We start from the raw sequence: 22,127 nt of genomic DNA on the forward strand, positions 1-22,127 counted from the left end.
CACTGAAAGATCAGATCCAACTGCTCTAGGCACTGTACAAGCAAGTAAAATGGTGTCTGAAAGTTTAATTTGCAATGTTAATCCCAGAAGTTTTAAATTCTCGCTTCCCCCCTCCCCCTCAAATATACCATTCCCATGTAGATATTATAAAGTGTCAAATCTAGGAACCCCCTGGGCTTGTACTTCCCAGTATTAAAAAGGTTGGAATGAAATAACTTAATGCTCACTCAAAATCCTACAAATCTGGGCTAATGCATTTTAAATGTAAACCCCAAATCTCTCTGAAACATTGTGTTATGTTCCTTTATGCCTTCTATTGTGACACAGGATGCATCCAAATTGCTCTGTAACAGACAACAAGACAGCATGAAGGCTGCCACAGCCCCTTTTGCCTTTAAAATTGTATGGATGCAGTGGGTATTGCTACAAAACCCTCTTAGCTGGTCTAGAAAGCTGCGCCTCTTCATTCTTTCGTTACGAAGACCCAGTGGATTGCTTACTTAGCACACACCAGAGGCTATAGATAGGGCAAGCAGCCACTGCAGCCAGAAAGCCCCAGTACAGAACAAATGCCATTACCCTCAACATGCAGATACTTTGGAGCTGAATTGTGCAGAAGAGAGAAACCGTCCAGGTGACAAAACCATGAGTGGCTGAGAAGAACAGCCACTGCCACTCAGCTGAAAAAGCAATGCAGTAAGTGACTCTGATATTGCAGCAGGCACGGCCGGTTTCCTCCGATTAGTTAGGAATTGAAGATCCGCAGCTTTTTTTTTTTTGAGAGAGAGCGAGAGAGAGAGAGTCTACAGTCCAGGAGCAGCGTCAGAGTTCTGTGAATGTCTCATAGTTCTCTTAATTCACAAACCGAGACGACCAAATTTAACTGATATGCATACATCTTACATGGTGTGTGTGTGTATATTGCAGAGGAGGAGCGTTTGCTGTATGGTTCTGGGCTGAACTAGTACTGTTAGCTTTGTCATGCTTTTCTATAGTCATTTTGACAGTGATTAATGGAGGGATGTCACTTAACATGATAGTGCACACCTCTATATTACATTATACATTGTAATTTATATGCTGGGATGCAGGTTATTTTCCATGCTCTCACTTTAATGTTTAGATTTAGAGGGACTTTGACTGGCAAGTGTTAAGTTGTTTGTTGCAACTATCAATGTGAATGGACACAATAATTTTGATTTGAGTGGAGAGGTCTAGTTTGTGATAAAATACTTAAGATAATTGGTCTAAGTAGCAGCTGATATTTGTTGGTAAATACTTGCAAGCAGTACTGAGTCATACTGTATCTTTGTTTTTATAAATTCAGATGTTCTTCTGATCCCACATTCTGCAGTAAGAGACTGTGTAATTTATAACATGTAGCTGAGTGATAACATGATTTGAAGTTTAGTTTATAATGAGACAGAATTTGTTTCTCATTTTGCAAGTATTAGAAGAGGAGGAGTTTGGGTTATAATCATAGGCCTTCACTAGAAACTCAGTTAATCTTTAGAGGCAGATTCAACTGCACATCTTAAAATTTGTTAATTTAGGGCTAATTCTGAGTTGCATTTATTCTGTATTTTGTGGGGTTCTGGCTGTAGATATATTCGAATCTGGCTATTGCGGTCACCACTGCCATTTTGGGTTGTGAAAAAAAGTTTAACAAATATAAAAGGCATCATTTTAAAGAGTTAAAGTGTTATCAATTAATTCTAGTTAGGGATTCTCCAAACCATTGAGTCAAACGTTAACGTTAAGCAGCTGTGAGGTCTTGTTAAAAAAGCCACTAAATTTAAACACTTAACTTTGGTCTAAGAGTTATTGTCTGAACTACTGGAAAATGAAGTTCCTCAGAATGTAAAAGAGAAAGGTATCTGGTTCATTTACTTCATCATGTTAGTTCTGTAAAAATTTCAGTGTAAACCACTGTTTACTGGGAATTATAGTGTTCCAATGACGTGACTGAAGTAAAATTTTTGTTGAAATATTTTGTGCATGGATATTGTTTTAAGCATAGATGTTTTAGCCTTAAGCAAAAATGAAGAAATTAAGAAATACATTGAAATTACAATTGAGGGGTATCAGGCTTTTCTTCTCAGATGTAATGTACATAAATCTTACTGTTCTCTCCCCCCCCACACACACTTAAGTAGGCGTACAGCTGGTTTTTAGATCTGCTCCCTCTGAGAAAGCAATCTAGAGAATTTTCTCCTTCCAGTCTAGGTGGCCTGTGACATATGGTACAGTCAGGCTAAAGTCATTAAGATGACTAATTAATAAGTTAAAGTTATTCCTCAGTAATAGTACAAGAACTGTCAAGAGGGACAAATCTGCAATTAGAAGGGACTGCATCTAAAGCTACTTCTCCACTTCCCTGCCCCCTTCTGTTTACAGAACTTGATAGTGCTTCCAGCCCCTCTTGTCTAAGGCCCTGAGTCAAAGCCCACCAGAGTCTTTCAACTAATGTGTTTTGGATCAGGGCCTTTGTTACTTTGAGATCCTGTTATAGAAAATGAGTCCATAATCTCTGCATAGTTGCCCAGCAATGAACCTGGAACATTAGAGGGTTAAATAGCTAAAGGCCTTGAATGTGCCTTATAAAATCTTAGTATCGGTTAACTATCCTGTATGAACAGTAGTTATTTCATCTATAGTGAGAATGCATTTAAGCACACCCAGCCTTGACACTATCACCAGACTCATTTTGTGGTGAACTTTGCTGAAAGTGAGACAGTTTTCCAAATGTTTTCCCTAGAAACAAAATTTGGGAGTGGGAAGACGAGAAAATGCAAATAAGAGCTGATATTGGGAAGATACTATATTTGTAGTGACAGTCACGGGAGGACATTGGATTCAAGTAACAATTACATGGAAGCGTGAAAACTGCTGAGGGTCTTTAAGTGTCGTGAACTGTGAATTTAGAAGAGTTTTTCAGTGGTGATTGTTCAAAGTGGAAATAAATTAATTGACATGTTAAATGTGAAATCCAATTAATCTGCCGTGTAGAATAAGAATATTGAGTGTAAGTGCTTTAATTTCTGCTTTGCATCCTTTAAGCACAACTTTAAGGGCAAACTTAGCAAAAGCCCTGACTCATAGGCTGAATTAACTTTATCCCATTTACAACTTTTACATTGGAGAAAGATACAAAGGAATGTTTCCCAGGTTTAACTTTCATAATAGTTAGTTGTAGTAATTGATCAGCATCATTTAAATCACTAATCAACATCATTTAAGGTAATCAAGTCACAGTAACTTTTTGAAGGATATTTTCCTGTAGCTATATCCCTTTACCACTTGTTTCATTTGCAGATACACTGAAATAGATGCTCACATACAACATGAAATGTGACAGCACCATCCTGTGGTTGGTGAACCAAATATCTGAACCAAAACCTCTGCTACAAAAAGAACACACCAAAGAGCATACAGCAGTTGGATCTATATGCTCAATAATTTCAAAGTGCAATTTAAAGGAGACATGTCCCATTTGCACCTGAAGCCAATGGCACAGAAAATGCAATAAAAATATATAATAGTCAGCATATTGTCAAGGGACATACTTGACTATATTCTAACAGTTTTTAATAGCATTTTTAGTAGAGCTGTCATTCTTCATTCCTGCAAGGATGAAGAATATTTGACAGTAATATGCCCTAAAACATAGCACACATTTTCCAACAAAATAAAAAAAGGTGACAAACAGATTTCTTCCCCCTCCCCCGCCCCATTCTGTTATTCAAAGCTTCTGGATAGTTTAACTGTCTCGATACTCTTAAATGTGTAAAATTATTCTCATTTATGAAAGAAAATGACTTGGAACTTTCATTATTCTAGCCTGCTGTGATCCAGGGGTGATTTCAAATCAGACCCCTCCAGTGTATTTCGCAAAACATTTTCAAATACTGGAGCCAGTGCTTCAAGCATCATTTAGGAAGAAATGTAATTAAATATCAAAGGTAATTGTTTGATACTCCATATTAGCTACTGTTCACAACAAATGCGTTCCTCTCCCCTGCATTGATGGGCAATATTTTTAGATAGCTGAAACACTGGATTTCACACACACAAAGAGTCCCCAGACCTACAGTGCAGGAAGAACAGTGCACGAAGAACAGTGCACTATATCTGAGGAGGTTAAAAGGGTAAGATAGCAACGTTTAGGAAGTGCTCTGACTGAGCTGATTTGTGCAGTTTTTTTTTTTAAAAAACAAATTTACTCCTCCTTCCTAATGCAAGCATTAACATAGCTATAATGTAATGTATATACATCACTGCAACTGGAAGTGAGCCAAATGATACTAGCAGGACCAGAGTCAGGATCTTTCCCAATGACATACTCTGGGGCAACCAGGGCAGAGGAAACGAAACCACTAGATCAGAGGCATAGTGGAAAAAGAAAAGCAGTTTGACTCCAGTCCTTTTCAACTAATTTGTACACGTTTGCCAAGTGACAATTGCCACAAGGATAGTGTGGAATCAAACAGGTTAATAATTGGTGGGTTGGGAAGGGAGCTGATCTCATGTAGTGAAAAAGTTACAGAATTACAAACCCCTAGCATTCAAACTCAAATCAGATAGTCTTAATCACATGATTTTAAAAAATACATTTTCATTTTTTATTTGCCTTCTGGTTTTTGAATCCATAGGATTTGTTTTCAAGCTTTTCTCCACAAGCCGGAAGTCTAGAAAATTACTTTAATTTTTTTTTAAATCACCACCCAAAAACATGACTCCAGAAGCTGGGGCTTTAAAAAAAGCCACCATCTATCCCAAGACTCATAATAAAATTATGAAACCTGGAAATGTAGAGTGAGATGATCCCTGTATTAAACAATTCACATTTACAGAAGTTTAAAGAGTCTCCCTTTTGCAGCTTTGCCTTCAAGTCTTTTAGCAATGCAAGAATCTCCTGTGATAAGAAACTATAGAATTTTCCTCTCTGCTTCTCGAGCCATCAGCTAATCCTATTTCAGGATCAGGACTGAAGTCGGCTATTGAGTTCACCTTATCAGAAGTTGTAATGACCTGCTCAACAAAGAACAGATAGTGGTAGTATTTGGTCCTTATCTAAAATCTATTTTGTTACAGGATTCTTTTGCTACTTTTTAAAAGATCTCTTTCCTCTTCTCCTTTCCCCAACCACTTAGTTTTTTCCTTCAGTGTGTTGACCAGACATCATTATCACCAGCTGTTCAGCTTACCTCTGCATTATGTGATCTACTCAGGCCACTTGCCCTCTATCATATCATAGATATTACAGCATCAACGATGAGAGAGACAAGGAGGGCGAGGTAATTCTTTTATTGGACCAACTTCTGTTCGTGATATTAAATAAAATGAAGATTACCTCATCTGTTCATCTCTCTAATACCCTGGGACTGACACAGCTACAACTACACTAGATTAATGACTGTCACTGGGTATGACAGTGTCTATATATTTTGGGAAGAAGCAGATTCTCATTTGCAAAGAGCACCTGCCTTCAAATCATGTTCTCAATGCTGAAATTTGTGTAGCAAGTTTTTTAAAGAAAAAAATGTCTGGAGAACAGCAACAGATTAATAAGCACAGTCCTGCAGTTAAGAAGTTTCTTACTAATTACTGCTATAAAGGAGTTTATTCTCAGCACTGTGTGACCATAGGGCTTGATCCAAAGTCCACTGATGGCAATGGAGAGATTCCCATTGACTTTGGATCAGATCTTAGAGTTCCATTAAAAGTATATTGAGAACTTTTTTTTTTAAGCAACTAGGAGCCATTTTCATCTACAGAAATTATGCTGATTGTGGCTTGATCCGGTTGGGAAGCCAGACGTGATATAGAATCTGATCTTGCAAACCCTTACAGTCATAAGTAGTCCTTATTCACAAGTATCTCTGTTGACAAGAGTGGCCCTATTTGCAAGGCAATGTAACATTTGCAGAATACAGGTCATAGTGGGCTAAGATGTTATGTGGCATCCTAAATTTCCAGTGTTATTAGGACTATCAATGATTCAGTTTAAGCCTACTAAAGAAAAGGCACAGTACAAGCTCAGGACATTCTGTTAAAGTTCTTAATTTTTAAATTGATCTAACAACATATGACTTTAAATGTCCTGTCTGTGGACATTTCGTGTACCATTGCTGCACAGTTAGGGACTTCGAATGAACTGTCCTCTAGACAGCCTTAGCTCTCTCACATTGAAGGCCACTGAAATCAGCCAGCAAGGGCATCTTTCTTTTATTAGCAAAATCTCAGTGTTTAAAGTTTCAGGGGGTAAGCACATAGTGTCTCCTAAAAGTAAAGAGGCATTTTTAAATCAGAAAGGAAATAAAGCTGCATCTGTTTAAAATAAACAAAAATGTTTTTCAGTCAGGAATTGCCAAAAGGTAATTACTACTTTATAAAAGGAAAAGCTACATGTCACCTTAATGGATTCCAGCTGGATGTGTTTGTCTCTCATGAAGAAAGCAGCTGACTATTACAGCAGGCAGATCAGGAGAAGAGTGACATTTGTGCACCACTTCATCCCAAGTCTCCATGGCAGACCACAAAGTAGTCAGAGGAAAGGCTGATACCTCAATACCATTTGTTACCTTTCTGGCCTCCAATGTTTCAGGGGCTAGGGTAGTCTTGCTCTATTCTCCCCGAGTGTGTTGAAAAATGGCTGTGAGGTGGTGTTCTGTATAAAGTCTACAGGGAACATGACCACCATGAAAATCCATCCACAAAAAACAAGAGCTAGAATGATAACATCTTGCAGTTTTTTCATCCTAATCTTTCCTGCAGTTAATCCTTCAACTAGAAATGAGCCAGGATTAAACCACCTGGGTTGCATGGGTCCGTGTTAGATAGATATATATAAAAATAATGTGTGTGTGTGTGTAACACACAGGCTCAATCTCAGCATTTCCTTTGGCTGTACAGAGAAAAAGCTATGCTACAGAGACAGCTGAGGATTCCCCCTGATCCAAAGAAACTGTCAAGTTATGCAAAGCTAGTGTTACTGGCTCTACACCATCCATTCCCTCATCCACAAAATAGCAGGGGGCTATCAGGCATGCAAGCCGACAGAGTAAGATACACAAAGCTCTTCTAAATCCTTGGCAGGTGGCTTGCCTGCCTGCAGCTAGGGCGACTTTCAGCAACCCCCAAGCTGTTCTAAGTTCCAGCCACTTTTTCTCACATATCTTCTCAGCTGTGCAAAGGGAACATTCATTGTAGGGGGGAAAAAGAAAAAAAAAAACAACCAAAAACAAAACCCCGCCCCCCCCAAGCTCCTGGGTGAAATCTGGCTCAACTGAAGACAGCAGAAGAGCTGGTTAGAATGAAGTGAGCAGCTGTCTATTAAAAAAATGCAGCCTTTGCAATGACAGGACTGGTCACTGAAAGTTTGTTTTGGAAGGAAAAAAAATTCAGACAATGTTGAAACATCCTGTTTTGACTTGTCATTCAAAGTGACTTTCAAAATTTTTACAATTTTGAGTTGTAAGATATAAGGTACCTTATACCTCTTTGAGGTTAATAGTTTCCTATCAGATTTACAAAAAACATGGCTTTAATGGAAGAGTGGATTCCAAGACTACAGAATTTCTGTGTTTGAAATATCTGGATCTGTCACAGGTGTATGAGCCAAAGTCTGGTTGCTCTATTTACCACTTTTAACAACTTTATCTATCTGTAGATAGAAAGAGGAGCTACCTGACCTATGGGTACACATTGTTATGTCACTCCAGTGCTCTGGGCTCAGAATTAAGGTTTATAATATAAAAACATAGGCCAAATTCTTCCCTTATAACATCCCCAATACTCCATTGGTGTCAATAGGGTCACATGGTTATATCAGAGGGCAGTATTGGGCTGCATTTTACTTCAAATGCATGTTGGTTACAGGTTAAAAATCAACAGCCAAATAGAGGAAAAGCTTCCCCCTTTCCTCCCCCGACCCCAAAAAATCTATGCATGAGATCTTCCTGCACTGAGAGTCTGACTATAGAGCTTATTCTGGTAAAAAGCTTTCCTTCACATCCACACATGTATTCTTGTGGTTATGCATTATGTGAATCTTTATTTACTCTGTACAATAGATGGAAATACTTACCTTTGCCCTAAATCACTCTAACAAGGCTCTATTGTCCACTTTGCGTGCTGAATGAGATACTAAGCCCAGTTTTGTAATACACCTTCCAATGAAGCTGGGGCCTCCTAGTACACTTTGAAACCTTGGCCATTCGGAAACTCACTCTCCAGGAAGCTGCTGCAGAATCCATTCATATTCTGGCAGTAGCAAAGCAATTTAAACAAGCAGATTTGGCAGCTAAAGGGGAGGTTTTTGTGGTGTCAACATCTTGCTAAAATTGAAGATTGAAAGAGATCTGGCAAGGCTTATGAAGAAGTAATCTTAAATCTCCTATTTCCCATAGCCAACCTAGCTTAAAGAATTCTTTGAAAGGTTCCCCATACTCAGAAGTCACATGGGTAGATGAGTAACTCACAGCATTGCCTTTGCTCTAAGTTACTGCACAATACTCTCTCTCTAGTTGTAGACAATTTATTGAACCGTGATTTTTTTCACTGCTTTGTGACTGATTTCCGCATTCCCCACTACTGCCCAACAAAGCTAATGAGACTTCAAACAACATAGCGTATGGAAAATTAATGTGGGTAGCTTTGGAGGGGTTGAAAAGGAAGCAACTATGCCTGCTATTAGGTTATGCAAATAAAAACGAGTAATGCTAGCCATCATACCTCAGAACATGGCCTCAGGATGGGGAAGTGAACTATTACTTTGCTAATATTTTTGATATTTGCAGCCGAATTTTCCCCAGCAGATTTCCAGCTTGCACCAAGGAAATATTGCCTCAAGTTTACAGATACTCTTATTTATAAGTGGACATCTATTTGTAGCTTAAACAAGCACCAGCAAAGCGTGAATGCCCAACGCTGCTCACAATTAATTACAGAGAAGCAAATTACATTGGCACTGTAGGCAAGATTGTAAGTTGGTAACAATGGGATATTCAAGGAAATTGAAACCGTATAGTTAAAGTCACGTTTGCTTATTTGCATAGGGACTGGCATTTTTTCCTTCTTTGGCGGTGTAATTTATCATATGCATGTTTTGACACCTGGGGCCAAATTCAGAGGTCACTTAATTAACAGCATAGCTGCATGTTGGTAAGAAGGGCAGAAGGAGGTGTAGTAAGATGAGCAAAAACCAAGAAACTAGTAGATCCCCTCAGCTTACCTAACATTACCTTACGTTCTCCCTATTATTGCTACAATGCTTCCTGCACTCAATGTACAAGTTACACATATTGACACTGACTTATCAATGTCTACAGTAATTTAGGCCACCATTTACATCATTTCTGAATGAGGCCGTTGGCATTTTCTATTTTATTGTGGCATTCCAATAATGGCCCACGGAACCACATGACAATTGGAGGATATCCAAGCCTGTGCTGATCTCAATTAATGAAATAATACAACAAGGATTATATGTACATTTCCCATGGAGCAACTGACCTTGCTTTAGGGATCAAGGATTCCTCAAAATGGTTTAGCAGCAGCTGGAAAAAAAGTCTCCTGACATTAAAGGTTGATCAGTGTTACAAAAGAGCAACTGATCGATCACACAATAGACAAACTCCAGAAAATTCTGCTTCTCAGAAATAGGGACACCATTTATATAGTAGCATTCACAAAGCTGCTGTTATTCATTATGAACTTGAACTTCAATTTTCACAATTGAACATAAACACTAAACAATATGACATTCCCCCTAAACTGTACTGATTTCCTGAAACTGGTACAGAACACAGAAGTACAATATATGAATCACACTCTGCTTATTAGCCTAATTTGAAAGGACTCTGTGTGTGTGTCCATTCACCTTTGTTTGGTTAAAATAAAAGTTTGACCTTTGACCATAAATCAAAGCTTAAACCTCACAGCTTGTATGTTCCCATATTAACATTTGAGACAGACGTTCTAGTTAAACTTGTCAGCAGTTCTATTTACATACATCATTTTCTAGAGTTTGTTCTCATACTGGCTGCATCTGAAACTTGAGGTCTCAGATTCCAGTTTATACATTTATATATATATTTTTAAGATCATGTAAATCTCCAACAATTAGCTATTGTTTTGTAACATACAAAAACATACAAAAATAATCCTGAAAGCCAAGCCACAATTGTCACCTTGTGATGGCATTGTGGCTAGGAAAGAGACAGGAGCGGGACAAACTGCTCCAAAACCTTCTTCTGGTCAAACATCACATGCAATTTATTTAGTGTTCTTCCCATGCAATTTATTTAGTGTTCTTACAAACTTGTACAGCTCTGTATATACATACACTCCTTAGCTCACACTCCTTCGCTCAATCAGCCAAGGAAGAGGGGAGACAGATGGTATCTTTCTCCCTGGGAGGTCTTTCCTGGCTTTGACTTCCAAAAGCCTGCCAGTCTCTCCTTGCCTCCTGAGCACTTCCTTCCTGTGCCTTTTCTACTTTCTGGACCAATTAGCCTTTTGGGCTCTCCTCAACCCAATATATCAACTGGGCACAGCTTTTCTTCTCAGGTTTATTCTGAGGAGATTACTTGATGATCCAGTCATCCGAATGCTGGTATAACGTTAGTTATTTCAGGTGTGACACTGTTGGTATAACTGCTGTTGCCCAACACTGTCACACCTGAAATAACTAACGTTTCTTTAGTTAAAGAAGTCTACTTTACGTTCAATAAAAACAAAATGGAAATATTCAATGCTCAGGTAGGAAAGTTTCAAACCAGACATCCAACTAGCCGAGCTGAAAGTGAAAATTAGTTTTATTGCGCATCTAATTGGACATGCAGTTGCTATGGTCACAAAGGAGACTATGACCCTTGAAACTTTCATAGAAATGTAGGGCTGGAAGGGACCTCAAGAAGTCAAGTCCAGCCCCCTGAGCCGAGGCAGGACCAAGTAATAAACCTAGACCATCCATGACAGGTGTTTGACAAACTTGTTCTTAAAAGCTTCCAGTGATGGTGATTTCACAACTTCTCCCGGAAGCCTATTCTAAGGCTTAACTATCCTTATTGTTAGAAAAATTGTTAATATCTAACCTGAATCTCCCTTGCTGCAAATCAAGCCCATTACTTTCCTCTGAAGCCAGCCCTTCTAGCTCATTTAGTTATTTTTCCAGCTTCTCAGTACTCCCCTCTTTCCCATTAAGGAAGTTACCATTAAAAAGACTCATGACTGTTGAGATGAGTTATGCACCTTATCATTTATGCATTAATGGCTATAGCGATCACCCACCTACTCTGTATTCTCACCACAGGGATTATTAACCCTGGCAAGATAGCAATTAGTATGTATCAACAAACTGACTTATGTTACTGAGCAATTTGATAGACTAGCTGCACTTGGGTTTTCTTCAGCAATGGTCACAGCATCGATTTATAGAAAGACTTGTATAAGTATATATTTATGGCTAAGTTTTGTGGCAATATCAAGCTGGCTTCCATTTTTGTGCTCCCATTTCTGCATGTGTAACTCAGCCTATAAATGCACCTGTTTTATGCAAGCACAACCCTCATTTGCATGTACAGTTCAGACAGATGGTTACCCCACGACCTGATCTGGGTACATAAATGAGTTTTGCAACTGTAGAACATCTGCATAGTGAACTTTGCATGTACAAAGAGTTGTATGAAGAAAAATGAAGGCCAGAACTGAAAATCTGACCTGTAATGATGTATCCTCTAAAAGGCACCATATGATAACATTGCTGGAGGTCAGTCTGGTTCACATGCTGTGTGCGGCAAGCTCCCGCGGGCTCTGCTATTAAAAAGAGCTTAAACTCTGTACCCATGTCTGTGCCTGATTTGTTTCCACATGACCCTAAAAGTGACTTATCTATTCATGAACAAGAGTAAGTCACCTCATTTTGCTTGAATATTTTAAAGGCCTGTCTGTACTGCAGAGTTAACGTGAGTATTGCTCTACCTCAAATCTCATTCATATACCAAAACCTTTAACTGAAGTGTATTGGTGTTTTTAATTCAAATTGGCTGGTCCCTCAGGTGATATAGGCCAGGGGTTACCAAACTTTTTCTTTCTGAGGCCCTTCCCTACATGCTATCAACACTCCACGGCTAAGCTATGACATGGGTTTTTCTGCATATAAAAGCCAGGGCCAGCGTAAAGGGGTAGCAAGCAGGGCAATGGCCCAGGGCCCCACATCACGGGATGACCACCAAGCTAAGTTGCTCAGGCTTTGGCTTCAGCCCTGGGTGGTGGGCCCCTGGCTGCAGTTCTGCACAGCAGTGCTTTGGCTTTCTGCCCTGGGCCCTACAAGTCTAACACCAGCCATGTTTGGTGGACCCCCTGAAACCCAGACCCCTGATTGAGAACCACTGATATAGGCTACAGCTCAAGTCAGCACAACTCATCAGCGGCTAAGACTGCTCTGTGTAGCTGGAGTGTTATGCCTCAGAGTGGCTGCTCTCATTCAAGCTAGGCTAACTTAATGTGTTATTAAAGATCAATTTGTTGGTAGGAAAATATAGGATTGGGGTTCATTGGATGTCAGTGGGAAATGTAATGCAAATATAAGCATGTAATACTCAGGAGGAGTTGGAAAGTTTCAGGTAAGAGATGACCAAGTTTTATTTCTGGTTTCTTATAGCCTGTCATATCTGTTTTCTTTTTAAAAAAATTAATCTTTTAAAAAAAATGTGTGGGAAGGGATTTACAGAAAGAAACTGATCAGAGTTTCTTTACCATGTATAGTGTCCAAACATACTTTGAAAGTATTCCATCCTCAAACAGTTACAACTAATAATCAAACAATTATATTGATGGGGATAGGGAGAAGACCCTAGTAATTCACGTATCTGATCAATTAATGTTCAATATTACCCTAGTACTTATTTTTTGAATAAGACACCACATTTTAGAAATTCACATAAAGAATGTTATAATGCAACGGAAGACCAAAGCTGATAATCATGAAATATAGAGTGAGAGTGACATAGAAACGGTATCAAGCTAGGGCTTGACCCAGCACTATATTGTGTAATTTAGAGATTTTTTGAAAGGGTTTATGAAGTTTTATCAATGACAAGGGGGCAGGGAAAGGGAAATGTAAGACCTCCAGATTTAAATGCACAAAACTGTACATCTTACCCTGTAGGGACTGGGCTACAACCTGAAACCCCCCTTTTTTGAATTTCCGCCTTTTAAATTGGTACGGTTGGTTACTCAAGGACTTCTGGGTTTTCCTTTAGGTAGATCATTTGGTTCTGGAGGCCCTGTATTAGTGCATCAAATTAATTAAAACTAAGACAAAAGACATTTTAGCAGACTTCAAAAAAAAGAACCATTTTGTAAAATTACCCAATCCTGTTTTGCAACTGTAATACAAATGTAATAGTGAAATACAGGAGTCTAGCTGGGATAGCTATTGATTGGATAAATTTGAGGAACTTCTTTGTCACTCAGTCCATTGGTTTTATATTCACAGATTCTAAGGCCAGAGGAGATTACTGCAGTCATCTGGCCTGACCTCCTGTATAACACAGGCCATAGGACTTCCCTGAATTCATTCCTGTTTGACCTAGAGCAAATCTTAGAAAAAAGATCCAATCTTGATAGAAAATCTGCCACTGTCAACTTTTAACTCCCAATCTTTGGAAAGTTGTTCCAATGGTTAGTTACTTTTGCTGTTAAAAATTTACACTTTTTTCCAATCTGAATTTTGTATTCTAATTCTATGATCCTAACACAAGGGAAACCAGACTAATAAGGCAATTAAAAAGAGAAACTCAGTTTGGGCTAGACCTTCTAGACAATCAGTGGGGGTTTCCTCCCCCCCAAAGTAAAGTGCTTTTTGTACACAAGACATGTCAATCGGCTCATTCAGATGAAGAGCTCTTTGCTCCTTGTGCACTATGTACATGAAAGTGCATCATCTTGGCTCATGGCATATCAATCAGATATTATCTATGCTCTGTACAGAACTGTTAGATGCTGTGCCAAAACAAACCCTTTTACAAACTGGACATGATCAGAGTTCTGACAGCTTGATTCCCAACAGTATATTGACAAGCTACTAATCTATTTGAAGACAGAATGTAATTGCACAATTAATTTTTTGAATCAAGCACCACACTTTCAATAGTCTGCTGAAGTAGCAAAGAAAAAACCAGACAGTCTGAAGCACAGGTCTGGAATCAGAGCTCCTTTCCGCAGTCTGAAACAGTAGCTCTAACTGCACATTTGATATAGACTCCAGGTGCTTACAGCATAATCCTCATAGGAGACAACAGAATATCTGTACACATTCACAGAGTGCATCAGCAGCAAGGAAGCAACTTGCAAGCGTGGACAAGAGTCCAGACTCTGTCGCCCTTGGTGCAGAGTGGAGGGGGGGAAAAAAAAAAGAAGTGGTGTTAACCCATCTTTGTGCCCACCCCACCCGCAACTGAGCACTAATGCCAGAGGCTGGGCTGGCAGCTATTAGAGCAGCTTGAGGCTGCTTGTCTTCACTCCAGCCACAGCCCCACAAGGGCTGTTTTAGCAGCCAGGGATCATAGAGAAAGATGTCCCAGCCATGCTTCCTTTCTCCCGAGCCATGTCCCACACGCCAGGGGCGGGAAGGGAGAGTGGTGCATAAGTCAATATGGTGGCTCAATGTCAACCACAGATTCCTTAATGCCTGGGGAATCTGCAAGGTGCTGAATCTGTCCCCACAGAAAGCAATCAGAGAATTGACTTAGGGCCAGATCTTAGCCCTTGCTCTGATGGCACAAAGCAATGTTTTAGTTGCTTGGGCAGTTTTCACAGGAAATTCTTCATTGCTCTCTATCATCTGACTAGATAGAAGACAGAGTCAGTGTCCTCTGAAAGGCAGCAGCAGTTCCTAGACTGGTAGTGCAATGCCACCAGATTAGCATTTGCAATGCTATGGTACAGTGGTTTTGAACTTCCCTTTGGGAATCTTAGATATATCCTGCAGACCTCCAAGAGTCCACAGACCACAGGTTGAAAACCATTGCTATAGTATAATCACTATATATATATAATGCGTGTGAGTGTGTGTGAGAGAGAATTTGGCTTCTATTCTTTTTGGCATAGTAATGTGATCTTGCTCTTTAACACACAGTTAATCAATTTGGGGGAGGGAGGGAGGAGTGGCCAAGAAGAAATCACACATTAATCTAGACAGTCTCTCTGTGACTAGATTAACAGCATCATCCCATTTTACAGCTGGGAAAATGGAGGCAGACAGAGATGAAAGTACTGGTCCAAAGTCACACCAATTTTGTGACAGAGCTGGGAATAGAATCCAGATCCTCTGCCTCCTAATCCTGTTCTTTCACCCCCAAGGCCACTGTCTCCCATGCTCATGTTGTCATTAACTAAAGGACTGACATGGAAAAATTATGTTGCTCCAAGGAGTTGTACCCATAGAGTACTTTTAAATTCATGCTACATTTTAAATCAGTTACAGTGGAAGATTTCAGAGATTGATCTGAAGTTATTTTTCTGGTCCTTATACATAAGCGCGTCACAGCATAATCATCCAATACAAATCTACGGCATCAAAGCTCATTTCACACTATGGATTTGTGACTGCAGATCTGCATGCCTATCTTGCACACAGTGTGACTGCACAGCCAGGTGCTTGTACATGCAAATACCAACTAGCTCTTACATAGTGCTTTAGAAAGTGACCCAGTAAGACAGATCATTGCCATTACTGTAAATTACCGCAGTTGTGGCATTACATGCTTCCTTTTTTAAAAGCTTGGCTCTCACTCCTTTTTTATTAGTTCCAGACATTGCTCTGTGGAGCTGGAAAGGTTTTGTGGGGGAAGAGATGGTGGTTGCGTATCCTGACTAGGCCGAGATTTCCTTTTGGAGGTTGTGTGGCCAGGAACACTGCTATTATTTAGTACAACAAGGCTTTAATGTACAGATTTAACAGATGGGAAACAGACATAAAAAGATTAGGAATGCATGTGTTGAAAGAAAAAAGAAAAAAAGAAGAGTGCAAGTCTACACAAACCCAGGACCCTTCTTGACTGAGCCCTCTACTCAAACCATTAGCTCATACAGACTTTCACCAGATCTTTCTTAACATGCAAGAGAGAATATTTGCAATCTGATGTGTTACACACCTGCAGAGTCAGAGGCCAGAGGGGTCATTTATTCTCAAATACTTATCAGGTTCCTTCATCCCAGCCAGCGCCGTCAAGTAAATGCAATGCATTTCCCTTTTATTACAAATGGGCCAAAGCCTTTCAAAGTCATCTGGCTTCTTTCTGAAGGAGAACGCAATCCATCCCACTGGGAGACAGCTGAAAATATGGTTTATCCAGATACTAACTGGATCCTCACCAACAGGATGCTTTTGTGCAGTAGTCTCTATGGGACTGTATAGAAGGGTTGTCTGGAAATGATGTGGCCCAATTTTCTGTGGTGCTGAGCACTTGGTAAGTTCCCCTGTCTGCATCTCTGAAACAGAGCATCTCAGACCATAGTGATTATCATGGCAACTTAAAGTGCGTTTGCCCGAACAGATACCAGACAGGAAATAGTAATGAAATTCTTGTGTCTCCCACTGCCAAAGCACCATCAGACTTAGCTAACAAACAGCTAAGAGATGACCAGCCAATATAAGAGGGGACAAAGAATAGCTAGACGATTCTCTACGGGGTTTTGCCTGACACAAAGTATCTGCTCTCTAATAATTTCCTAAAATAGCCATTTATGTCAGATATCCCATTTTGGGGGACTCTTGCTTCTGTTTCTAGTCTGCAATGCCCCTTTTCCTCTCATTCTTTAGACCAGTAGAGAATTTATACCTTTAACTAATAGATTGTTTTGCCCGATGTTTGTTTGGTTTGCCCTTGTGACAAGTCTGTAGCACTTGTCTGTGCATCTGGGCTTTTTGGCTATTCTTTTGTACTGGGAATTTTTGCACAGGGCTTAGATACTGGTTCTGGGTGTCATATAGTTTATATTGATAAAAATGTATAGTATTGCCCTGATTCTCAGGCATGCCTGTATTGAAATATAGTACGGTATAAATGCTTATGTATCTTACACGGTCAGCCACCACAAAGCCATAGTGTCTTTGCACTGTGAAATCCTTGCAGATTTGTTCCAGATTAAGAGCATTATATACACACATACACTTCATAAATGTAGCTTTTTAAAGGTAAAAATGCAACAAATTTGCCTCCTGGGAGAAATGCACTTTGTGTCAGAGAATTTGGGCTTTCATCCACCCAGACAGATTTTTCACAGGAAGGAAAAGGTGCTCTGCCCATAAAACATACTTTGCATTTCTGTAAAATTATTTGAAGCGTGAGAGGAAAACACACATCTTGCTTTTTTTCTTTTCCAGCTTTGCCTGCAGGGAGAAATTTCCACATAGTTCCGCTTACAGTTCTCCGAGCACTGATTAATTGGTAAAACGTCACAAAATGAGGACAACCAATACTTGCCTCATTCTGTAAAGTTTAAATAGGATGGAGCAGTGGTTTTCAACCTCATTGGCAGACACCTGCTCGGGGTCACATAATAGCTGCACAGCATTTACAAGCCTTGGTTTAAAGGCCAAATCCATTTATTTCTCTAGGACTTCCTGTATTGCCACTCAATATGTTTAAAGGCTAAGTGTACATTGAGGGTTATCAGCCTTCCTTTCCTGAAAATATGTATTCTGCATTAAGACATCATTAGAGGATGGCTATTCAAATCCATCTAATCTCTAGGCATCAGGTCTATGACTTTGCAGTTTGATAGCACCACACAAGAGGATCTCAAAGCCCTATACAAAAGGCACAGAAGTTAAGCCCTACAAGTATTAACATTAAAAAACAACACAGTAACAGCCAGTATTGCTGCAGAAACATATGGTCACATTCATGCTGGAAAGAGATACATTGCACGGTTCCCCCAGTCTGACCTATGCAGAAGGCCACTTCTTCCTGGGGCTGGGAGGGACTGGTGTGTCTACCATTGTTCATCAATGAGCCCTTTGGCCACTTCAGGACAATATAACGAGTCCAAGCCAGCCCTCCTCAGCTGGAAGGACGGTGACATTAATGGAATTAAGTACAAAAATTAAAATATTTAGGGCTCCCTTATAGGTGTGAGGCACCCTGAGAAAAATATTTTTTTGGAACTCAGTCTCTGCTTGGCCTGTCTTTGTCCCTCTAAATGCACATTACAATACCCCCCCCCCCCCCGCCTTCCCTCCCTCAACCTACCTTACCAACATACCTTCCAAATTGTCTTTTGGGGTAGAGGGTAAATCATGAGTGCTCATATCCCACTCCATACATTACTGCTGATCCATGATTTTCATTATTATTTTGCTTTACTTTGTGAGGCTTCTAGACATTTTCAGGCTCATTGTGAAGCAGAAGTTTGACCAGGAGTTATCTAGTGGTGAACTAAAGCTTGGAAGATGGGAGATGCTTGTTCTCCAGAGTTTGAGATTCCAGCAATCAGCTTTTTAGCTCTAATCAGTAGATCTTCCTAACTCAGCAACATTCTCAGGCTACTCAAAATGGCCCACCTTGATTATCACTACAAAAAGGTCTGTCCCCCACCCTGCTCTCCTGCTGGTAATAGCTCACCTTACCTGATCACTGTCATTACAGTGTGTATGGTAACACCCATTGTTTCATCTCCCCACTGTATTTTCCCCTGAATGCATCCAGTGAAGTGAGCTGTAGCTCACGAAAGCTTATGCTCAAATAAATTTGTTAATCTCTAAGGTGCCACAAGTCCTCCTTTTCTTTTTGCGGATACAGACTAACATGGCTGCTACTCTGAAACCTGAGATCTAATGTAATTACCAGTAACTCCTGGAATCTTTGCTCCGTTGTTGGGCTAAACAACATTTAGCTAACAGTGCCAAGTGCTTCATAAGTGAACAAAAGAGGATCAGCTATTTGATCCATTTAAGGGGTGGGGGGTACTCACTAAATTGCAACAACCAAATTATTTTAAAAATATCTTGAATCATCTTCCAAATAAAGATTATGTGACCAAAGTTTCTCAACATTAAAAGTCAGAAAAATGTTGGTACAATACAAGCCTTTAATGCTTTCTCCAGGCTGATTTATGTGTTCATCAGCTCTTTGGGCAATCACAAACGATCTCTTTAATCTTCAAAGGAACTATCAACTGCTAGTAATTTATTATATAGATTTGTTAAAACAAATGTTCTGAGGAACACTTCTCTCTTGTTCATATACAAATGATTTCAAAAGCAGATTAACTCATGAAAATGTGATTACTCAAACTGATCTGAAGCTTTTTGAAGCACCAGTGTATGAATTAGTTCTGACTGGAGAAAGGGACAAAAAATTAAGAAAAGTTAAAAACCAACCAACCAACCCACCCACCCAGAGACACCTTACTTTATGCTACAGGTAGACAACAAAAAGAAAAGGAGTACTTGTGGCACCTTAGAGACTAAAATTTATTTGAGTAATCAGGATCACAGGGTGTCTATGCTACTAAAATAGAGTATTGACTTCCTCCTGAAAGAATTTTAAGCATAAAAAGGACAATTAGGTTTTTTTTTAAATGGAGGCAGCAATTAAAGAATTGCTTTCTAGTAGGGCTGTCAATTAATCGCAGTTAAGTCACGCGATTAGCTCAAAAAAATTTATCGCGATTAAAAAAAAGAATCACGATTAATTGCACTGTTAAACAATAGAATACCAATTGAAATTTATTACATATTTTGGAGGTTTTCTACATTTTCAAATATAATCTATTTCAATTACAACATAGCATACGAAGCGTACAGTGCTCACTTTATATTATTTTTATTACAAATATTTGCAATGTAAAAATGATAAAATAGTATTTTTCAATTCACCTCATACAAGTACTACAGTGCAATCTCAAGATCATGAAAGTTGAACCTACAAATGTAGAATTATGTAAAAAAAAAAAAAAAAAAAAACCCCTGCATTCAAAAATAAAACAATGTAAAACTTTAGAGCTTACAAGTCCACCCAGTCCTACTTCTTGTTCAGCCAATCAAGTTTGTTTACATTTGCAGAAGATAATGCTGCTGGCTTATTGTTTACAATGTCACCTGAAAGTGAGAACAGGCATTTGCATGGCACTGTTGTAGCTGGCGTCTCAAGTGCCAGATGCACTAAAGATTTATACGCCCCTTCATGCTTCAACCACCATTCCAGAGGACAGGCGTCCATGCTGATGATGGGTTCTGCTTGAAAATGATCTAAAGCAGTGCAGAACAACGCATGTTCATTTTCACTATCTGAGTCAGATGCCACCAGCAGAAGGTTGATTTGCTTTTTTGGTTGTTTGGGTTCTGTAGTTTCCGCATTGGAGTGTTGCTCTTTTAAGACTTCTGAAAGCATGCTCCACACCTTGTCCCTCTCAGATTTTGGAAGGCACTTCAGATTCTTAAATCTTGGGTCGAGTGCTGTAACTATTTTTAGAAACCTCACATTGGTACCTTCTTTGCATTTTGTCAAATTTGCAGTGAAAGTTGTCGTTCGTTTTAAGAACACATGTGCTGGGTCACCCTCAGAGACTGCTATAACATGAAATATATGGCAGAATGCAGGTAAACAGAGCAGGAGACACAGAATTCTCCCCCCAAGGAGTTCAGTCACAAATTTAATTAATGCATTTTTTTTTAAAATGAGCATCATCAGCTTGGAAGCATGTCCTCTGGAATGATGGCCGAAGCATAGGGTGACCAGATGTCCCATTAAGTATCGGGACAGTCCCTATTTTAACCCTTTGTCCTGCATCCCGATTGATGTACGATTGGGACCGCATTTGTCCCGATATTCAGGTAAGGAGGCGAGAAGGCAGGAGGTGCCAACTCCGTGGGTGTTCTGGGGCTGGAGAACCCATGGGAAAAAATTAGCGGGTGCTCTGCACCCACCAGCAGCCAAGATCCCCCCCCCTCGCCTCCTTCTCCCCCCCCCCCAAGCGCACCACATCCCTGCTCCTCCCTCTCCCTCCCAGCACTTCCACCCCTGCCGCCGAACAGCTCTTTGGCAGCACTTAGGACTTTCCGGGAGGGAGGGGAAGGAGTGGGGATGTGGTGCACTCAGGGGAGGAAGTGGAGAAGAGGCATGAGCATGGACTTGGGGGAAGGAGGTGTAATGGGAGAAGGAAGAGGCAGTGGGGCGGACACTGGGCAGAGGGGAAGTTGGCACTGTAGACAGTGAAAAGGCGACCAGTGAGCCAGTGGCGGGCAGGGAGGGTGAAGAGGTGAGCGATGGGCCAGCAACAGGCAGGGGGTGTGAGGAGGCAAGCAGTGGGTAGGGGACTGAGGAGGGATGCAGCAAGCCAGCAGTGGGCCGGGGGATGAAGAAGGAATGGTGGCCGGGGGGGGGGGAGGGTGAGACCTGGGGCAGAGCCTTGGAGGAGCAGGGATGGACTGTGGGCAGGACTGATGTCACCCCAATGTGTCCTGATATTTTACTGTTGTGATCTGGTCACCCTACCGAAGCATGAAGAGGCATATGAACATTTAGCGCACCCGGCACACAAATATCTTACAACACCAGCTATAACAGTGCCATGCAAACACCTGTTTTCACTTTCAGGTGGCACTGTAATTAAGAAGTGGGCAGCAGTATCCCCCATAAATGTAAACAAACTTGTTTCTCTTAGCAATTGGCTGAGCAACAAAATAGGACTGAGTGGACTTGTAGGTGCTAAAGTTTTGTTTTTGAGGGCAGTTATGTAACACAAAAAACCCTACATTTGTAAGTTGCATTTTCGTGGTCAAGAGACTGCAGTACAGTACTTGTATGAGGTGAACTGAAAAATACTATTTCTTTTGTTTTTTACAGTGCAAATACTTGTAATCAAAATATAAAGTGAGCACTGTACACTTTGTATTCTGCATTGTAATTGAAATAAATATATTTGAAAATGTAGAAATCATCCAAAATATTTAAATTATATTGTATTCTATTATTGTTTAACAGTGCAATTAATTTTTTTAATTGTTTGACAACCCTACTTTCTAGGCACCGAAAAGTTAGTCTGGATCCAACCACAGTATTTCACTTCCATTAAATACTTACTATCTCGGATTATAAAGTTGAATTATTAGG

The 22,127-nt window shown here is 40.0% G+C and overlaps 1 protein-coding gene across 3 annotated transcripts in view; it reads left to right on the forward strand.

The window, feature by feature from the left end:
* The first annotated feature begins 484 nt into the window (after positions 1–484).
* Positions 485–22,127, forward strand: part of CTXND1 (cortexin domain containing 1) — a 37,649-nt gene continuing 16,006 nt past the window's right edge. For 2 of the 3 annotated variants that reach the window (XR_013636371.1, XM_073304120.2), the window contains exon 1: positions 1,820–1,873. The gene's annotated coding sequence lies outside the window, so the exon portion shown is untranslated. Of the gene's footprint in view, positions 697–1,819; positions 1,874–22,127 lie in introns of those variants that run through there. The other variant, XR_013636372.1, reaches the window with a different exon arrangement.

Source organism: Lepidochelys kempii, chromosome 10 (assembly GCF_965140285.1).
Source record: "Lepidochelys kempii isolate rLepKem1 chromosome 10, rLepKem1.hap1, whole genome shotgun sequence".
In the NCBI taxonomy this organism is placed as follows: Eukaryota; Metazoa; Chordata; order Testudines; family Cheloniidae; genus Lepidochelys; species Lepidochelys kempii.